This window comes from Pogoniulus pusillus, chromosome 18 (genome assembly GCF_015220805.1).
Source record: "Pogoniulus pusillus isolate bPogPus1 chromosome 18, bPogPus1.pri, whole genome shotgun sequence".
Classification (NCBI taxonomy): Eukaryota; Metazoa; Chordata; class Aves; order Piciformes; family Lybiidae; genus Pogoniulus; species Pogoniulus pusillus.
Window position 1 is genome coordinate 18,255,416 of NC_087281.1, and position 13,053 is coordinate 18,268,468.

The following is a 13,053-nucleotide window of genomic DNA, read 5'->3' on the forward strand; positions in this document are numbered from 1 at the left end:
TCGGCTGAATCTCTTTAACTTTCTACCTTTGTAACGGCTTACCAATTAAGCTAGCTGTGATGGATAATTAAGCTAGAGATGATGGATTGCATCTATATATAAGTTTAAAATATTTTTACCATAACTCATTAAAGTTCATGTTAAATTTAAGGGGATTGTGGGTGGGAAGGGCTGTGGAAATCAGGTTGGCTTATGAGTTTGGCATGACATTATTTTCTCTCAAGAGAACAGTTTCTGTAAAGATTTCCATTTTGTGCAATTGAGAAAGTTTTTGTAGTGAACTACTTCTGGAGGGGTAGAGGAAAAGTCTTGAAATTCTGAAGCTTCGGATGTATGTTACTAAAAGTTCCAAAGCTGCCAAAATACTCAGGAAAAAAGTGGTCTTTAAAGCCAGGTTTGGCATGTACTTTAGCAACCTTGATATTGGGGTTCTTGTTTTAATGTGCAGCACTTAATCTTTATCAGAAAAACATGAAAGAAAAGCTCTCTTGTAGATAGCTCTTCAGTTCCTGTGGTATAGTATACAGCATAATTCATGTATGTACCCACCTGAGAGAGAACTGAAGTCCTAATGATCATCAGACATTGGTAAAATTATTTCAATGAGAGGAGAAAACAAACAGGAAAAAAATATTACAGAAAATGTTTCTATCCATTTGCCCCAAGCAGGATTACTTTCTTATTCCCACATAATTACTTTTAAGAGGCTCTTCTGTGTTTAAAATAACATTTATTTTTGAAAGAATGTTAAGAATTTAGTTGGTGTTAATGCAAGGCATATTTTCTATCTGCTTGCTGTAGTAGAGTACTGTAGTAATGCTGTTTAGCGTTTAGCCTTTGCTTTAACTAATAACTGCTTTGAAAGGCTTGGTAATTGAGTCCTTTCCTTCACATTGCAGTTCAGACAAAGCTGGTTCGTGTGTCCTGAATGACAGAAGGATGGCAATTGTTCAAGTGCCAGGACGTTTTTAAGAGTCTAAAAAGCTTCTAGAAGATTTCTATACCAATCTCTTGTCAGAGAAGACACAGGAAAAAAAACCCACTGGATCACAAATGTGAGCCCAGTGGGCCTTTAAAGAAGAGTGCTTTGCTCTGGGTAGTAAAATGTGAAGTTGATAACATTGCAACTGGTGCTTAATTTCATGAAACAGCAGTTACAGCAAAGCTGATGAAGGTGAAAAAATGCAATAAAGTTAACAAAGCTAAGGAAAAACGAATTCAAAGGTTGGCACATACTCATTTGCATGTGGCTTTGATTCTCTCATTCCCTGTGGGACTGTTCAAAGCTGTTAGCTTTATGATTGACTTGCTTGAACCTCAATCTTTGTCAGCTCTGGTTTGCTGGTTTTGGTGGTTTGCTTTTTCCCTCAGGGAACAATATTTTAACTCTTCAAAATAAGTTGGGCTTAAAAGAAGTTACCTTAAAGCTTATTTTTTATCTATCAACTTTGCTGAGAATCAAAGCAGGTCTGTGGAGCTGTCTTAGAAGTCTGGCTGCTTATGTGGGTTGACAAAGAGTGATTTTTTTAGATGCTGCACCTCACTGATTCTTTGTTTACAGTTAACTTTGTGTTGTGGCAGACGTAATGTGTTGTGTTATTTAGTTTTATGGTTACTTTATGTGCCTCAGTAATATGTACTATGACAAGAAACCATGACTACAGAGGAGTTGAAAACACTGTTTGGTGTAGTCCGGTTGATTGGCACCAGAGAGATAAAAAGCCTGTCTACATCCCTAGCCCTGCCACCAGCTAGTAAGAGAATTTCAAGGAAGTTAAGTAATAGCTGTTTGTAGTTCCCTGCCCAAGAGTCACTCCTGAAGATTTTCAGAAAGTATGATGTAGTTTATAGCTCTTTGGTAAACCTTGCTTTCTGACTTCAGCCTGTAATGTCTAGCAAGTGAGCAAATAACTTCTGCTGTATGGGATATTGATAGTGTCTCGTTATGGAGTGATTAGAGGTTAAAATAACAGGTTTGGGTGACCGTGGTGTAGCCTGATTTATTCCTGTCAGTGGAGTAATTAGGAAACTTGTGACAAAATTAGATTATTTTCCTGTTACTAATATTCTCATATTGCAGCACAGAGATAAGTCTACTGGCATAAATCTGTGCAGAAAGAAGAATAATGTATTACACAGAACAGAAAAAGGGAGGGAAATAGGCAGGGACTAGGCAGGATGATTAAAAACAAAATAGATAGGAAATGCAGCATTACATAGTAAAACCACAGAAAGCTCCATTGGTTATTATATGATTGTAAGGCTCTACCCCCCTCTTTTGTGTACTGCTGACAGCTGTATATATCAAACATTGGTGTCTCTAGGTGTTTTCAGGAGAGAGTGAAAACTGATTCGCTCTGTTTAATTGCTACTTTACAAATAACCAAGTACAAAGTCATAGTAAAAGTGCTGGTGAGATAATGAATCCATGAATGTAGTATGTGGGACTTCTTGCAAATGTGAAACACCTTTAGATTTCGCTTTTCCTTTGAGACTCGGAAGCCATTCTTTTTCAGCAAGCATTGAAGAAAGTAGTTCTGCATTGGTAGAAATCTGGAGATATATGGATGGAATAGAGCACCTCTGTACTTTGTCAGGCACACACACACATTTTCACTAAACAGGATTGTTTCTTTTCCCAGGCTTGAAGTGTTTTTACCCATAATTTTAGTCTAAGAATACTTAACCGTGACCATAAATTGCTGTGGTTGTGAAAGGCAGCTCATAAGTTCCTTCACTGGAGTGGCACAGAACAGTATTATGTGTTTTTTGGATTTCTGTCCCTGGAAGCTGTGGTCTCTTCACTGTGGCTGTCTGATAAAAACATGGAAAGTTAAAGATGATTTGATATGTGAAGGTTTCCTGTAGCTAGGTGTCATAGGTTAGGGCTGGGCTGGCCAGTAGACAAATGACAAATTCTTTCTTTAACTTGCTTCCCAGTTGGAAAGAGAAAGGGAATGAGCAAGAGAGACTTATAGATTGGGGGAAAAAACCTAAAATTGCTTTAATGAAAATAATAAAATGCAATACTTAAAAACATATACAAACCCAATATTGCATCCAGCCCTCCTTGATGGCAATTAAGTTCTCATCACCACTGATGCTGTGGGCAGGCACTGGAGAAGTCCACTTGGTGAAAATTTGAAACCAGATTCAGGAGCTGGATTCAGGAACACACAGATTGTGGTTAAAGGTAGAACAGACAGCATCCTCTTTGGACTCTCTCCATTGAAGAAGAAGGCTTAATCCTTGTGATCCCTCAGCTTTATACTGTGTATGATGTGTATGGAATGGAATACCTGGTTGGTCAGCTTAGGGTCTCCTGTCATTCCTGCAGGTGGGACCTCTTACTGTACCCTCAGCATGGCACACAGGATTAACAGCAACCTTGGCCTCCCTAGGAGCAAGTATAAGCAAGAGCCTTTCTGCATACCAATCCTTCATAGCAACTGTAAACATCAAGTACTATCACTTCTAGATGTAGATGCTGTCTGCAGAAATATGCTGCTAACTTCAGGCAGCCGAGTCACTTACCTGAGAATTAAAATCACTGAACAGAATTAGCTCTTTTCTAGCTCAAACCAGAATGCTAACAGACATCTGCATTTCTGAAATGAAAATATTTGATCCCTTCACTCCCCTCCTTTGCCAATCCTTTTTTTTTTCTTTTTCAGTTCTTTCTGCTGTCATAAACCTAATTCGTTCCAATTGGACATCAAAGTAATAAAGCAGAAATGAATCATCCATGCATCTGATGAGATAAAGACATCTTAACATGAAATTTTGCTTTGATTGCCTTTTATGGAGCACAAGGGAATTCTAAATAGCCAAATGAGCTTTCTGTAGATATCTGTGATTAGTAAAACTGGCCATTCCCAGAAAATGATAAACCAGAGAAAACTGGTTGACAATTGGAAACAAAAAATCCCATAAATCAAATCTGTTTTTTCTTAGTATTTGGCTACATACCAAAGCATTTAAAGTGCTTCAGAATCAATCAACAGTTTTACTGTAGGAAGTAATGATAAGCATTTAAAAAGATTAATATAAGTTTCCACCTTATTCAGAAGTCAAAATGTTTAAAAGTTGGGAATCTTTTTGAGGGAGAGTTGATAAATCTGACTCCAAGTCTAACCTGATTAAAATGGGTTCTTGATATCATCATAATCATAGAATCAACCAGGTTGGAAGAGACCTCTGAGATCATCCAGTCCAACCTAGCACCCAGCCCTGTTCAGTCTCACACCTGAAGTCTCTTAGAAGGTGGAGTATGAAGTAGTTAAGGGACTTTCTTAAGGCCTTGTGGGAATGGTATGTTGAAGCAAGGAATGGATCTTCCTGGTGAAAGTCAGTCTGGTACCAACATCATGACAACATCTGCTGGTATTGTGGTCTTGGAAAGCAAGTTGCTTCCTGACACTTTCCTAGTGTAATAAAGCGACTCCAACAATGTGATATGTCCAGATTTAATTTAGGTATCCTTAGCCAAGCAACCAGCTGAAAAATAGGTAAATTACCTGTGAGATACTAGGATATTTCAGGTAAAATCGTACATCTCCAGCTCCCTGCCTGGCACAAACTGCAAGGAAAGGTTTTCCTTATTAATTATTTGTAGGGAAAAAACAATCCTTTCAAATGCTCACTTTCTCACAGGCTACTGACGGTGTTTTTTATGTGGATACCTGCTAGGTACTTTTCATGTGAAAATCTAAATTGTTTTATAGACCTCTCTGGGTGGTTTTTTTTTTTGGTGGATTTTTGTTTGGTTGGGTTTTGTTGTTGTTGTTTTTTTTGTTGTTGTTGTTGTTGGTTGGTTTGGGGTTTTTTGTCTTGTAGGAAACAAATGAATTACCTTTTCTTTTCTGTTCACGTATAGGTCTATACAACTGAAGCCTGCACAGGGCTACACTTTAGAAAGTGCCTATCTTTTAGGGCAGACTGTAAAAGTTTTACATTGAAAAAGACAGACACTACGTGTTCAAGCCTAAGAATTATGAGCAGTGCTTAAGATGAAAAGATGTCTGAGAATTGGTCTGTCTTAAGAGAGCTTTATTCTTCCTTCCTGGAGCCGTATCTTACATTATTTTTTTTGCTGCAAGCCATTTCCTTTGCTGTTTTTCATATGTGATATCCCTGTGCAACCACTGTGCTTGTACCAATCCTGCCTGCCTTCTGCCTCTTCAGAGACAGAGTTTCAGAGAAAAGAAATGCACAAACCATTCATTCATTCGCTCACTTGCTCTTTATCCCTTTCCTGCCTCCTCCTTGTTTGCAAAACCAGCAGGAAGCTATTTGCTCCTGGTGACTCACCATCAGATTTTATGAGGAGATTATGCTGAGTATCATGGATTCACACACTCTCAGCTTTGTTGGAGGTCAATGTCTTGGCAGCATTCCCCTGTAAATACCATATAAGTACTGAGCTGTTGATCTTGAGAGCTTTAGTAATTTCTGCCTTCCATGGTAGTAGCTGTGTCCCTTGTTCAGAACAGTTGCCAGCAGCAGGAGAAGGTGACAGATTCTGTCTCTATACTGAACAGATAAATTTCCTGCATTTCAGGTGGTGTGTGGGTGCCTGCTCAACAGCATCTTTATCTCCTCTTCACCTTGAAGCATGCACTGGTTTTTGCTTTGGTTAATTCAAAGGCTTGTGGAAATGGACACATAAAACCTGATTAGATGCTGTCCACAGCCTTTCACTTTATAATCCTCCTCTCTTACACCATGGTTGCTTCCTGCCTATTTGTCTCCTTGCATTTTCTGTTGCCTGCCTTTGGTATGCTAATTGCTACGGTCCCTTAACTTAAGGAGCTGTCAGTTATTTGAAACTGGGGAGATTCCCATGGATGAGTTGGGCTACAGAATCCCAGCTGGAGATTTAGCATTTGCTTGTTTGTGCTTCTCTAAAACTTCCTGCACACTTATGCATGTCCATTTTTTGTAATTATTGTGATGTCATTGTAGCTGATGTTATAAAAATTGATTAGCATGACACTAGAACTGCTTGTTCAGATGAACATTTATTTTGTAGAGACCATATGAGTGGCAGTGCTTTTAGATGGTGTAAGCTTATTTTTTGAGCAGTGAGGGAAACTACACAGGGGTTTTAGGAGATAGAGATGATACCATACATAGAAGACACTACCATCTGTGACTCAGTAATTTTTGTCAGCTTTCTGAGGGCTGGGAGAAAGGTGGGGTATGCTTGGGGATCACTTATCACCACCTGGACATTTGCTTTTAACCACTGTTGGGACTCCCAGGTCGCCCTCTGTGGGGCTGGTCTCCAGCAGATCACCTCCCCGCCTGTACTGGTGCAGTTTATTATCCTTTCCAGGTGCAGGACTCTGCACTTATCTTTGTTGAACCTCATTTGGTTCCTCTGTGCCCAGCTCTCCAGTCTGTCCAGGTCTTGCTGGATGGCTGCACAGCCTTCAGCTGTATCAGCTAAGCCTCCTAGTTTGGTGTCTTCAGCAAACTTGCTGAGCAGACACTCTGTCACCTCATCAGTGTCACTGATGAAGATGTTGAACAGCACCGAGCCCAGCACTGATCCCGGGAGAACTCCACTAGTTATGACTTTAGTTACTAGATTTCTTTCTAACAAAAATAACAAAACACAACTCTATGTTAAAAAAGCATACCTACTCTTCTTCCCTTGTGACTTTTTGGAAGCAAAACCAAATCTGTTTTGAGTATGTTCAAAACTCAGACTAGTTTTTCGAAATCCTCTAATACTTTGAAGCTTAGAACTGATAAAACCCTGTGGTTAAGCATCTTCTATGTGAAGAGGGTGTCCCTTGAACAAAAAAATGTCTTGCAACTGTAGAAACCAACATTTTCTTCAAGTTTCAAGGTACCACATACTGGATGAAATAGAAATCACTTTTTGGTAAAAATGGTGCTTGCCATTAAAACAGTTTTCTTCAGACACTGCTTGACCTCTTTAATGCAGACAGAAATCTGTCAGCCTATTCATGGCAGGAGGAGTGAGGCTTTGCTTCTGTGCTCTCAGGGATGTTTCTAAGCAAGTGGGCCACATGCTGAACCCTTCAAGCTTGGCTGTCAAGTGAGGAAATGAAGTCAACATTCAGGTTGGGTATTCTGGAGGTTTGTCAAAGTACAAATTTGCAATGGCTAAAGCTTTTTTTTTTGAGTGTCAGGTAGCAGAAAAGGTTCATTGACATAGAAACCTATAACCCAATTGGTAGAATTAGTAATGTTATAATCCGTTGAGGAGAGAGGGCTTTTATTTTGACTGCACAACTATTGCTGTCTCCTATGCACAAGTGTTTGTTTAATCTAAAGAAAAGGTATAAGATGAAGAAGAGTTTCAAAGGAAGGTGTTCTACTGAGGTCTATCAAGACTGAAAAGTACTATTTCTCTTTCCATTTGTTTTTATAATTCCTATTCTGATGAAACAGAACAAGAATGCTATTACTCTACAAACATCTTCCTTAAGCTTATGAAGCAGTTATCCTTTCATATATAGCATACTCCTGTTTGCCTTTTGGAAGCCTTTTTTTTAATATCTGAAGGTTAGCCTTTAAGTCATAGCTTTTAATCTCCTTTTAATGACTTGTGTGTGTAACTTGTTCTAAATTGTTACTAATAAAGCTACTACATAGTAAAGTACAGTACATCCTTGTAGTATTAGAATTCTTTGTCTTCCTTGTTTATGTCTTGCTAGCAGAAAAAATACATCCCTTCTCTTCTCGTTTCCCCAAAAAAGGACCTTTCCAGACACTATAATACCACATAGCAAGAGTAACGTAGAGACAGACTACTCAGATTTGACTGACAGAATCTTGGTCAGGGAAGCAGTGTTAATTTGGGGGGGAAAAGTTGCTGAATTTTCTTCCTTCTTTTTTTTTTTTTTTTTTTTTTTTTTTTTTTTTGGTGCCTGGTGTTAAGTTATAGTAAGAACAGTAATAAAAATAGTGTTTTAAACATTGGCTTTTATCACCTTTATGATAACTAGTCATATAAGTTGGCGCTGCTTTCATTTTTACAAGTTTGAGCCTTAGCCAGTTCTCTTTATTGCAGAAGTTCTGGAAAATAAATTGAAATGATTAAACAGAATCCATTGGAGTGACCAGGTTGAAACAAATTTATTTATCCCTTGAGAAACCACGGATAGATTACATAGAAGCAGCTACGTGCTTGCGATATTTCACACAGGGACTGTCAGGGAGAGCAGGCAGGTTGCACAGCATAGCACATCCACATCTTTCAGAGGAGGAGGAGAGGCAAAAGACAGTTACCCAGCTCTGATGACAAGTGACAGATGAAATGCATAGCCATGCTAAGAATTGGGAAATAATTTGCTAGCAGGGTGGGTTGGCCAGTACCTTGGCTGATTTTGGCCCCTTGGAAGAGTCCAGCACAGAGCCATGATAATAAGAGAGTAGAACATCTTCCTTACAAGGAGAGGCTGAAGGAGCTGGGGCTCTTTAGCTTGGAGAAAAGGAAACTGAGAGGTGACCTCATTAATGTTTATAAATACATAAAAGGTGAGTGCCAAGAGGATGGAGCCAGGCTCTTCTTGGTGATGCCCAATGGGTGGAAGTTGAGACATAGGAAGTTCCATGGATACATGAGGAGGACTTTTTTTCACTGTGAAGGTGACAGAATGCTGGAACAGGCTGCTCAGGGGAGTTGTGGAGTCTCCATCTCTGGAGATAATCAAGACCTGCCTGGGTGTGTTACTGTGTGATCTGGTATAGGTGATTCTGCTCTGGAAAGGGGAGTGGGTGAGATGATCTTTTGAGGTCCCTTCCAGCCCCTAACCTTCTGTGACTACCTAGGGTTTGTACAGTGTGTACATGTGCCTTAAACAATATCTGCTGAACTAATCTCAGCAATCTAAAGACCTATATGTTGTGAACTGATGGATTTTCTCTGTTACCTCAAAGACATTTGAACTTTGTCTCTCTCATTCATTAGAACAAGATGACTTTTGTTTTGTAACGATTTTGCCATGTGGTATTTTCACAGAAAAAGTAAATGATGGTGAAATAAATGGTATTTTTCCTCCTGCTTTTTCCATTCTGATTTAACAATGAGAAGAAAATTTGCTTGCTGTCTCTGGTATTTTCATTATTTTTTGTGTCCCTCAGAAGGAAATAGGCCAGCTGGCTCCTTTACCCAAGAAATAGAGTAACTTGATTTGAGGTTCCAACCTTCCTTCTCCCCAGACCTGTTGCTCCAAACAGGTAGCCTCTGAATTGCTTAGAGCATTACTAGCAAGCCTAAGGGTAAGGAAACATTTCCAGTGTACAAGCTAGGTGAGGTGTAGTTTTGATACTTTTAATCTTTTTCCCAACCAGGTATTTTCTATTCTGAAGTCCATTCTCACCTTAGAGCAACCTAAGTACATGTCTGTGAGGGAATCGCAGTTTATGAAGTCTAGACAAGCAGGTAATACTAAAAGCTACCAGGTGGGGCAACTGATGCTAGCTAACTTGATGCTAGGCACCTGATGCTAGCTGACTTGATGCTGGGCACCTGATGCTAGCTGACTTGATGCTGGGCACCTGATGCTAGCTGACTTGATGCTGGGCACCTGATGCTAGCTGACTTGATGCTGGGCACCTGATGCTAGCTGACTTGATGCTGGGCAACTGATGCTAGCTAACTTGATGCTAGGCAACTGACGCTAGCTGACCAATGCTGGGCACCTGATGCTAGCTGACTTGATGCTGGGCATCAGATGCTAGCTGACTTGATGCTGGGCACCTGATGCTGGCTAACTTGATGCTGGGCACCTGATGCTAGCTAGCTGGAAAGCCATGAAAGCAAAGACAGCTAAACAGTTATTTAATAGATCACGATTAACATCAATCTGTGCACAACATAATGGTCAATTACTGCCTGCTTAAGTTACCTTATATAGTATGACTTCATGTTGTAATCTACAGAGTTTGAGATTGGCTGCTTTCTTTTCCCCACATTTTAAATTTTATCTTTGCTTCCAAGAAACCAAGATTGTTTTTGTATTTTGTAATCCTAGTTAATGTGTGTAATGGATACTTGCTGCACCAAGTTGAGTGTCCTACATACCAGTGGAGAGGAGGATGAATGACCCTTCTGAGGAGGTTAAAAACAGTCCCATCTCACTTTTGAGTCTACTTTACTGGTGCTGATGTGTTAAGGAGGAGGTGCTGTGAAGCTGTTTCAACCTCATTTCTCCTTGACAGGTTTTTTTTTAATGATATATGTGGTATTTCAAGTTTTATTTTGTCCACAAATGATGGTATGGCTATTATATTTAGAGATTTATTGTAAATTAATACTGTTCATTAAAGGATTAGCTCTGAGGGCACATGCTAGGAACAACTGTGTTGCTGCTGTTTGAGGTTAAGCTGGTCAGGGGAACTTTGTTCTGCCCTCAGCTTATCCGCAGTCAGTCTTGGATAAGGATTGTTTCCTGAATAAAGAGTGTGTGTGTGGTTTTTGTTTGTTGTTTTTGCTTTCAGTCTTGTGGTTGTCTTTTCTTAATGAACTATGATTTCTAGATGGTAGAATATCTGCTTAAATCATGATTTCATTGCCTTTCTACTATATTCATAGAATTGTAGAATGGTCAGGGCTGGAAGGGACCTCAAGGATCATCTAGTTCCAACCCCCCTGCCATGGGCAGGGACACCTCAGACAAGACCCAGGGTATGATTTGCTTTCTGGGCTGCAAGTGCACACTGGTGGCTGATGTTGAGCTTCTCATCCACCAGTGTCCCCAGGTTTCTCTCTCCAGAGGTGCTCTCAAGCCAGTCACTGCCAGGCCTATATTGGTGCTTGGGATTGCCCCAAACCAGGTGAGAAACCTTACACTAAAACTGTCTCCATGCTTCTGAGAATTGAACCCAGGGTAAAATTTTTGCTACATAGGGGCGGTCTGAGTCGTTTTGTATTCTACTGACAGAACTTCTGTTCTTGGAGGAGGCTGCTGTTTGTGCTGGAGGTGGTTGCTGGAGCACTGATGAACTTGTTGGGGCTGACTGCAGGGACATGGGGTCCCTATATGATGCTGATGCACAGAGACTGCCCACTGTTTTCATGCAGTTGTATGTATAATTCATTCTAGCTAGAATCATAGAATCATAGAATCAGCCAGGTTGGAAGAGACCTCCAAGATCATCCAGTCCAACCTAGCACCCAGCCCTAACCAATCAACTAGACCATGGCACTGAGTGCCTCATCCAGTCTTTTCTTGAAGACCCCCAGGGACGGTGCCTCCACCACCTCCCTGGGCAGCCCATTCCAATGGGAAATCACTCTCTCTGTGAAGAACTTCTTCCTAATATCCAGCCTATACCTACCCTGGCACAACTGGAGACTGTGTCCCCTTGTTCTATTGCTGGTTGCCTGGGAGAAGAGGCCACCCCCCACCTGGCTACAATGCCCCTTCAGGTAGTTGTAGACAGTAATAAGATCACCCCTGAGCCTCCTCTTCTGCAGGCTAAACAGGCCCAGCTCCCTCAACCTCTCCTCATGCATGTCCAGCAATGAACTCACAAATAAACTCACACTTATTCTCCTGTGCCACTTACGTGCTGGAAACATATAAAGAATGGCTACAATGAGGAAGTTTTTAGTTTGCATTTTAGGTATTTTGTACTTTTAACTCCAATTTAGCAGCTTCCCAAAAAAGAGCCTCTATATTGTGCATGCTATTTTACTTGGGTTTGTGCTTATTAAAAAGAAACCAAACAACTGCAATGATGTTATTCCTTGCAAAGTTTGTTTTTTCTTTCATATTCTTAAAATACTTGAAAGCATCAAAGTCTTTTAGTGGCTTTTAATTTTATGGACAGTCAAAATGCCACAGAAAGGTCAAAACTTGTATTGTTTTCACTCTGCAGATGTCTTCTTAGGGATTAAGGAGATCAGTAAAATATGCAAACATTTTGAGCTTTCTCAGTTGGTCACTAAAGTCATCCTTAAGAGCACCTTGGGAATCTAGTCCTGCAAAACAGCACTCAATCATATAATCAGTGAAGGTTTGGGGCTTCTGTTAAAATGTTTTAGTAACTTTGCACTTTATGGCAGTAAGTCAATTCCTTTACATTTGAGATGCAGTGATTGACCATATATATGTAACTAGTCCTTTGACATATAAGCAGAGTGCTTTTACTTCAAGCATAAGTTCACTTCAAGTTATGACAGTGTGATTACTTAAAGGTGTAGGTATTCAGACACGATAATGCAACTGCAGAATTTATCCAGCCCTGTTCATTGTGCACATCGATGGCTTTTTACATTCTACAGCTTTTCACATGGCAAAGAAAAATATGTGAGGTTTAGTGATAATTTGGGTGAAGATACTGCTTTAGTGGAAAAAAATATGCAGTTTTTACATTGAATTTTATTTCTTTTAAAGGAGAGAATTAGGAGAGTGTCCTTGCAGTTTTTAAAATGTAAAACACTTGACCTCAGTGGCTTTTACCTCAGTGCTGTACAGTTATTCAGCTTGGAGCCTGCCTCTCTTGCCTTTCTGCTGATCAACTCCACTTGAAAATGCAACTCGGTGATTAGATCCTCAAATAAGCTTTGTATCACTCTGGCCTCCAGGCTTCTTGAAATAGGAACAAGGAATTAATAGGGGTGTGTTACTGTTGATGGGATGGTGTTGCTTGTTCTGTGCACACTCCTAACCAGAGCTAAGCTGTGTACCTTGTGTTAGAGATGCTGGTGGTGTGAGCCATGTTGGGCACTGAAAATAAAAGATGTGATGGTTTGGGTGTTCCCCACCCCCTCCACACACACTTTAAGAATCACCCAGACTAGACTCATCCAGCTCTGGAAATTGACTGAAGCTTATTATTTACAGCTAGCAGAATACACAAGCAGATATTTACAGTATATACAGTTATAGACAGAAATATACAAGGTAAAAGGTAATACAGAAACAAAACAGCCCTCCCAGAAACCTGAGTCCCCAGGAGGGGCTCCCAACTGCCTCTTCACCTTCCCCCTACCCCTGTCCCAGGGAGGAATGGAGGTTCAGCCAGGGGGTTAGGAAGCAAAGTGGATTAATTAAAGAAACAGAGGGT

At 40.2% G+C, this 13,053-nt stretch overlaps 1 protein-coding gene across 8 annotated transcripts in view; it reads left to right on the top strand.

Moving 5' to 3' along the window:
- Nucleotides 1-13,053, top strand: part of CHRM3 (cholinergic receptor muscarinic 3) — a 251,612-nt gene that overhangs the window by 60,588 nt on the left and 177,971 nt on the right. The window contains exon 2 of one of the 8 annotated variants that reach the window (XR_010305585.1): nucleotides 900-1,220. The exons of the other annotated variants lie outside the window; for them this stretch is intronic. The gene's annotated coding sequence lies outside the window, so the exon portion shown is untranslated. Of the gene's footprint in view, nucleotides 1-899; nucleotides 1,221-13,053 lie in introns of those variants that run through there. 8 annotated transcript variants of the gene reach the window in all.